Source organism: Chlorocebus sabaeus, chromosome 7 (assembly GCF_047675955.1).
Source record: "Chlorocebus sabaeus isolate Y175 chromosome 7, mChlSab1.0.hap1, whole genome shotgun sequence".
In the NCBI taxonomy this organism is placed as follows: Eukaryota; Metazoa; Chordata; class Mammalia; order Primates; family Cercopithecidae; genus Chlorocebus; species Chlorocebus sabaeus.
Genome location: NC_132910.1, coordinates 35,633,041 through 35,640,045, shown reverse-complemented (window position 1 = coordinate 35,640,045; position 7,005 = coordinate 35,633,041). Strand labels below are relative to the sequence as shown.

At 38.8% G+C, this 7,005-nt stretch overlaps 1 non-coding gene across 1 annotated transcript; it reads right to left on the bottom strand.

Moving 5' to 3' along the window:
• Nucleotides 1-5,966: 5,966 nt before the first annotated feature.
• On the bottom strand, nucleotides 5,967-6,073 carry LOC119623927 (U6 spliceosomal RNA). Its single transcript, XR_005240029.1, has one exon. It is a non-coding gene; the product is annotated as a U6 spliceosomal RNA (small nuclear RNA).
• Nucleotides 6,074-7,005: the final 932 nt, after the last annotated feature.

The following is a 7,005-nucleotide window of genomic DNA, read 5'->3' as shown; positions in this document are numbered from 1 at the left end:
TATCTTTTTTACTATCACAGCAGAATTGTTTTGAATACACTTCGGCCATGAGGTTAAAGCTCTCCACAAGGAATACTTCAGCAATAATTCTGCTGCCCTCTAGCTGAGCGCTGAAATCCCTCCGGAACGCCAGCATTACCCTTCAAGAATGGTTCTGAAATGACTTTACTCACTTCCCTGTGCTTTCTATTCCTATTGAAATTCTTCCAGAATGCTCACAGTAACTTTCAACCAGATGCCAGAATAACTTTTAAGTTCTAGAAAGATTTCTGTAACAATTTATTACACAACGCAACGCAAGCTCACTTTTTAAAGAAGAGGTCTGATAGGCACAGCTGGTCAAAATTGTATTCCAGATACCCTGTGGTTAGGTTATTTCAGCTTTATAGATGACTCAGAAATTATATAAAGGGATTGTGAAAGGACCAGCACACACGTGCAGATGAAAGGGTTGGATTTTCTCTTAGATTCTGCTGCCACTACTGCTACTGCTACTATTACTTTCTTTTCCAATTATCATTTTCAGAGACACTAGGCATCAAGACTTGGCTCCGACACTTGTTAAATAAAAGCCAGTGAACTTGGTCAGAAACAAAACGTATTCTCATAAGCTGGCCCCAAACTTGAGCAACACACAGAAATCAAATTATGTTCAAAATTCAAAAGCATGGGAAGATATATTTTTCATTCACTTATTCAGTAAATGTTTATTAAGTACCTACTGTGTGCCAGTGCTGCGCTAGGCACTAGAAATACATGGGTAGACAAGATGGACATGAAATTTCCAATGTAGCAAGACCTCCATTGTTATGTGGAATTCCATTTGGAGACAGAATCAGGATCAATGATTTGTATGTGACCAAATATATAAAATCTATGCTTTGAGGCTGTATTAGCTTCTTAGGTCTGCATTAACAAATTACCACAAACTTGTTGCCTTAAGACAATGGATGTTTATTCTCTCACAATTGTAGAAGCTAGAAGTCTGAAATCAAAGTGTTGATTCCCTTCAAAGGCTCTAGGGGAGTGTGTTAGTCCATTCTCACACTGCTAATAAAGGCATACCTGAGGCTGGGTAATTTATAAAGGAAAGAGGTTTAATTGACTCTCAGTTCTGCATGGCTGGGGAGGCGTCAGGAAACTTACAATAATGGTGGAAGAGGAAGCAAACATGTCCTCCTTTACATGGCAGCAGCAAGGAGAAGTGCCAAGCAAAAGGAGAAAAGCCTCTTATAAAACCATCAGATCTCACGAGAACTGACTGTCACGAGAACTGTCTATCACAAGAACAGCATGAAGGTAACTGCCCCCAAGATTCAGTTACTTCCCACTGGGTCCTTCCCACAACACATGGTGATTATGGGAACTACAGTTCAAGATGAGATTTGGGTGAGAACACAGCCAAACCCTATCAGGGAGAATCTTTCCTTGCCTTTTCCAGCCTCACGTGGCTCCTGGTGTTTCCTGGCTTGTGGCAACATCCCTGCAATCTCTGCCTCTGTCTTCACATGGCCTTTTACCTCTGTCTTCACGTGGCCTTGTTAGAAAGACAGTAGTCATTGCACTTAAGGCACACCCTAAACCAGTATGAGCTCATCTTAACTAATTATATCTGCAAAAGCCTATTTCCAGATAAGGTCACATTCTAAGGTTCTGGGTAAACATGAATTTTGAGGGAGTGTATTATTTTGAGGAAATAATAATAAAATTATTATTTTACCCAGTCTAACAATGAGCTCATTGCATTAAAACAATTAAAACTACTTTACAATTACTTTTTTTTAAGCGATCACCTTAAGTTGAGATAGCAAATGAGTTTTCTATTGTTTTTGGTTTTATTTTGATTCAGTCATTCCAATTTCAATTAATCAGCAGGTGGTATAATTCACAATGAGTCATTATCCAAAAGATAACCAACTCTCTCGTTTGAGATTCTCTGTACATGGAGTCAAATAAAATTGGCATAGAATATTGTAGAAGAATTTAGTTTTATATTTTGAAATACAAGGTATATTCATAATACTTTGCTGAAAGCTTTACAAAAGTGATATTTTCTTGAAGAATGCATTGTAAAGTCTATCAAAGCACAATAGTCTGAAAGGGACTTTTAATGTGTCAATTAAAAGAATCCTGATTACATTCTATGGGCAGTGACTAAGAATTCCTAAAAGCATGATTTTATTATTGTTATTTTTTAATCAGTGACAGGAGGCAACATTGTTCCATACGTGGTGACAATGGAACATATAAATGGAAGGTTTTAATTAACATGTAGACCTCTTTTCCCTTTACAATGTAATTTTTTCCCTAATGGTAAAAGACAGTATGTTTGAAAAATATTACATCACTTATCTTCCTTTTATATTAAAAAAGTCAGAGATGGTGCTTGAATTAAGAAAGGGACATGTCATATATTTATAGCAACTAATGTGTGTTGGACAATCTTAAATTCAAATACTTTCACCAGTTGTTAAGCCATGTATTAAGACAGTTTATGGTTTTGGAAATATGGTTGCTGGGGCAATAATAGAGAAATCACTGGGTCCTGATGCATTGGTTCGGGTACTGCCTTTCAGGACTGATTGCCAAGTGTTTGGGGATGGTTATATAGTTTAATAGAAAAGCATGTGTTTTGTGTTTATACAAAATGGACTGATTTCAAAATTCAGGTTTTCTACCTGCCTGTCTTTTAAAAAGTACATTTTAAAAGCTTCCTCAACAATTATTTTCTAGTCTGTAAATTCTAGAAAATTATTCTTCTCTCATGAGATTTAAGGATACAATGAAATAATACAGACAAACCCTCTGGCTCAATGGCTGGCAAATAGTAAATATTTCTTGCTTCGATATTCTACACTTCAATTCTTCTTTTCCAAAATGGGGACATAATACCTACTGTGCAGCACTATAGCCTAATGCTTAAGACCATAAAATTTAAGTTGAGAAAATCTGTGTTTAAACCCAGGCTACGCCACTACAAAGCTATGTAGCTTTGAGCTAGTTACTGAGTGAATTGATGTTTCATCTTTTGCCTGAGAATTCATCTCTAATCTACTGTGTGGTTTCAGCTTCAGCCTTAGACTGTGAATAGCCAGTTAGCTAATTGCCAATTTCAATGTCACTTCTGCTATTCTTGAATTTGCACATGATTAAGTAAGTTGCCATTATATCTAGTCAGTGTAAGAATATTATATAAATAAGTGAGGTATGCTTTTAGATGCATTGCTAGTTTATATGACGGTTTGAATTATTATTTAGGAAATACTCACTTATTTCTCCTCCCATGTGTATGAAATATATTTCCCCTTCCTATCAGTGTTGGGCTTGGCCCGGTGATATACTTTGCACAATAGGATGTAGGTGTTTGTGATATAAGCAAAGACTTGGAATGTGCTTGTGCAATAGACTTTCCATCTTCCCCCTCTACTATTGCCATGAGAAGAGCTTCCTGCAAGCAGCTGCTGCTCCATCAGCCTAGGGCCCAGAATACCCACCTGCAGAGTAGACTTGAGCCCAGCCTGCAGTGAGGAACCATGTCCAGTCAATCCTACAGCTTGAATCAGTCACCAGCCTAGATCAGCTGACCTTCAGCAGACCTATAGATATGTAAGCAAGAATAAATAGTTGTAGTTTTTAAGCCAATAAATCTTGAAGTGGTTAGTTATGTCGCATAGCTGTCCAGTACAGCTTATGAATATGCATTTTTAAATATAAGTAAGCGTTTTAGAGTTAACTTGAAGTAAAATTTTTCTTTCTTTTTTTTGTGTGTGTTTTTTGTTTTTTGATTTTGAGACAGAGTTTCGCTCTTGTTGCCCAGGCTGGAGTGCAATGACGAGATTTCAGCTCACTGCAACCTCTGCCTCTTGGGTTCAAGGGATTCTCCTGCCTCAGCCTCCTGAGTAGCTGGTGTCACAGGCATGCGCCCCCATGCCCAGCTAATTTTTGTGTTTTTAGTAGAAACAGGGTTTGTCCATGTTGGTAAGGCTGATCTCGAACTCCTAACCTCAGGTGATTCGCCCTCCTTGTCCTCCCAAAGTGCTGGGATTACAGGTGTAAGCCACCACGCCCGACTGTAAAATTTTTCTTAAGAGCTTTATATCATAAAACTCTATTATCTAGTTGATGTATAAATGTGCTATAATAATTAACAATGATTATGAAAGCCATTGATTTTATATACAGAAATGATTTTTTAGAATGTTCAAATTTTTTTTTTTTATGAAGTCTTGCTTTGTCACCCAGGCTAGAGTGCAGTGGTGTGACACTGGCTCCCTGCAACTTCCACCTCCTGGATTCAAGCAATTCTCTTGCCTCAGTCTCCTGCGTAGCTGGAATTGCAAACATGGACCACCTCGCCTGGCTAATTTTTATTAGAGATAGCATTTCACCATGTTGGCCAGGCTGGTCTCAAACTCCCGACCTCATGTGATCCACCCAGCTTGGCCTCCCAAAATACTGGGTCTACAGGTGTGAGCCACGGCACCCAGCTAGAACTTTCAAATATTTCAATAGGGAAACATTTGGATAATTTTAGAAAAATTATATATCCTTCAATCCAGCAAATGCTTATGAAAGTTAAAACAATAGGAATTCAAAGAATAGAGATTAGATTATATCATAATTCTGGTCTTTGTAGACTTGTTTGGTTCATTTCATGTGTTAAACAAGTAACAGAGAACTGTTTAAGTTTGAATTACTTAATTCCAGAGAAGTTATCTGGATAAGTGAACACAGTAATCTTACAATGACTTGAGCTTTGATAAAGATTTCTGGCTGGGCACGGTGGCTCGTGCCTGTAATCCCAGCACTTTGGGAGGCTGAGGCGGGAGGATCGCTTGAGCCCAGAAGCTCTAGGCCAGCCTGGGAAATATAGCGAGACTTTGTCTTCACAAAAAATTTAAAACTTTGCCGTGGATGGTGGTGCAAGTTTGTAGTCCCAGATACTTGGGAGGCTGAGGTGGAAGTACTGCTTGAGCTGGGGAGGCAGAGGTTGCAGTGAGCTGTGATCGTGCCACTGTGCTTCAGCTTGGGCAGCAGAGTGAGACCCTGTCTCAAAAAAAAAAAAAAAAAGAGAGATTTCTATAAAATCTCATGAATTTGTTATCATCGTTATTATACCTTCATAGTCACTGTATCAGGATAATTTGGTTGAAACTGTTTGAAACTAATACGAACAGAGTCTGGCTGTTGAAGCAAAATATTTATTGGAAGGATGTTGGCCAGCTTACAGGCTAATCAGGGCATTCTGGTCCAACTATGGAAGGAGTGCTAGCAGTTCAAGGTGGTGGCAAAGATCTAGGGAGAGGGTTTCCCCAATAATCTTTCCAGGATGCTTGCCTTGAAATGAATGAACTCAAACTTTCTCTGTCTTATTGCTACTTTTCTCAAGACTGAAATTCCAAGAAGTAAGCATCTGAATATCCTATGCAGGAGAGGACAGAGAACCACTGGGGACCACTGGGGAACTCTCATTTCCACTAAAGGTATCAGGAACTTACTGCCAGAGAAGGTGGAATGGATACCAGTCAGCCAAAGAATATCACCTGTCAATTTATTATTATTGTTATGAATATCACTTACCATCATCATTTTTATTCTCCATTGCTGGAAGGTTGAAGGAGATCTATACCTGGGACATTTCTCAAAAGTATGATATAAGAATTTAGAGCTAAGATGGAATTTATGGCTGTGCATGAGTTAAACAGTGAGATGCCTCTAGGCAGAAGTAGAGATATTTCTGAGATGAGCCAATCTGGGACACCTGTTCATGTGGGATAGAACATTGAGAGGAGTGTTTTTCCTAATAGAGAATGGCTTGTCAATTTACAAACTTGGGTTTCTCCAAGAGGACTTGATAACTTCCTCCGAAGTCTTTACCAACAGATGAGAAGATTCTCCTTTTTGTCTTGTTGAGTGAGGTCTGTTTCACCAAACGTTTTAATTATAATAATTTTTCTTTAAAACAATTATATATGGAACACTTCATGAATTTGTGTGTCATCCTTGTGCAGGGGCCATGCAAGTCTTCTCTTTATTGTTCCAATTTTAGTATATGTGCTGCTGAAGCCAGCACTCACCAAACATTTCACCTTGTTCATAGCCAAGATCTGCATATTAGTATCTTAGTCTTCTCAATACTTTAAAAAAGTCACTTGCATTTTTTGATCTTTGTTATCTACTTAGGAGTTAGTCACTCTGTTCTATGTACTTTGTATATGACTGCAAACAGAGAGGATGGAGGTGTGCTTATGCTTTTAAGCTTAATTGGGAGAGTGGATAAAACAAATAGCTATGCAAAGGATCATAGTTTTGATCAAAATGCCCTGAAGGAGACATGTAGGATGTAATGACGTGTGTAGACAATGAGGGACTAGCTTAAACATGGAGGGTCAGGAAGGCTTCCCTCAGGATTAGAGCTTGAGCTGAGACATAGAGGTTGAATAGGAGTTAGGTTAAGAGGGGTGGGGTGGAGGGAGTAGGGGTTTGGGACAGAAGCAGGTATTAAGGCCAGAGGTGGAAAGTAGCTCAGCCTACTGCAGACATCTTAAGACCTGCGTTTCTGGATTGCAGTGAAGGGAAGAGATTGGTGAGAGAGAAGATTCTCCTTTCTTTTCCAATGCTAAGACCAACAACTTTTAATATTTGAAGATGTTTCATCGTATTAAATGTGCTAATCTTTACAATCTTCTAGGAAGCAGGTAGAGGAAGTAAATAGAAACATTGCAAGGAGGGGATATAGACTATTTTTGGCACATGCTCCAAGAAAGCATCGAAAAACCACAACTCTGCCTGTCTCATTTGACTTCCATGCTCCATGTCTTAAGCTGCGTTGACCAATCAGAGAGGCAAACAGTATCTAATGTTTAAGTCATCCTCATCCTTTCAAAATCCATTTGAAGACGGGTCATTTTTTTTCTCTGTTAGGTGCCTGGAAAATTTTCAGAAGAACAAATCAGGCAGAGCAGTGAATGCTGTGTGTGCACACATTCCCTCTGGCCTGGTGTT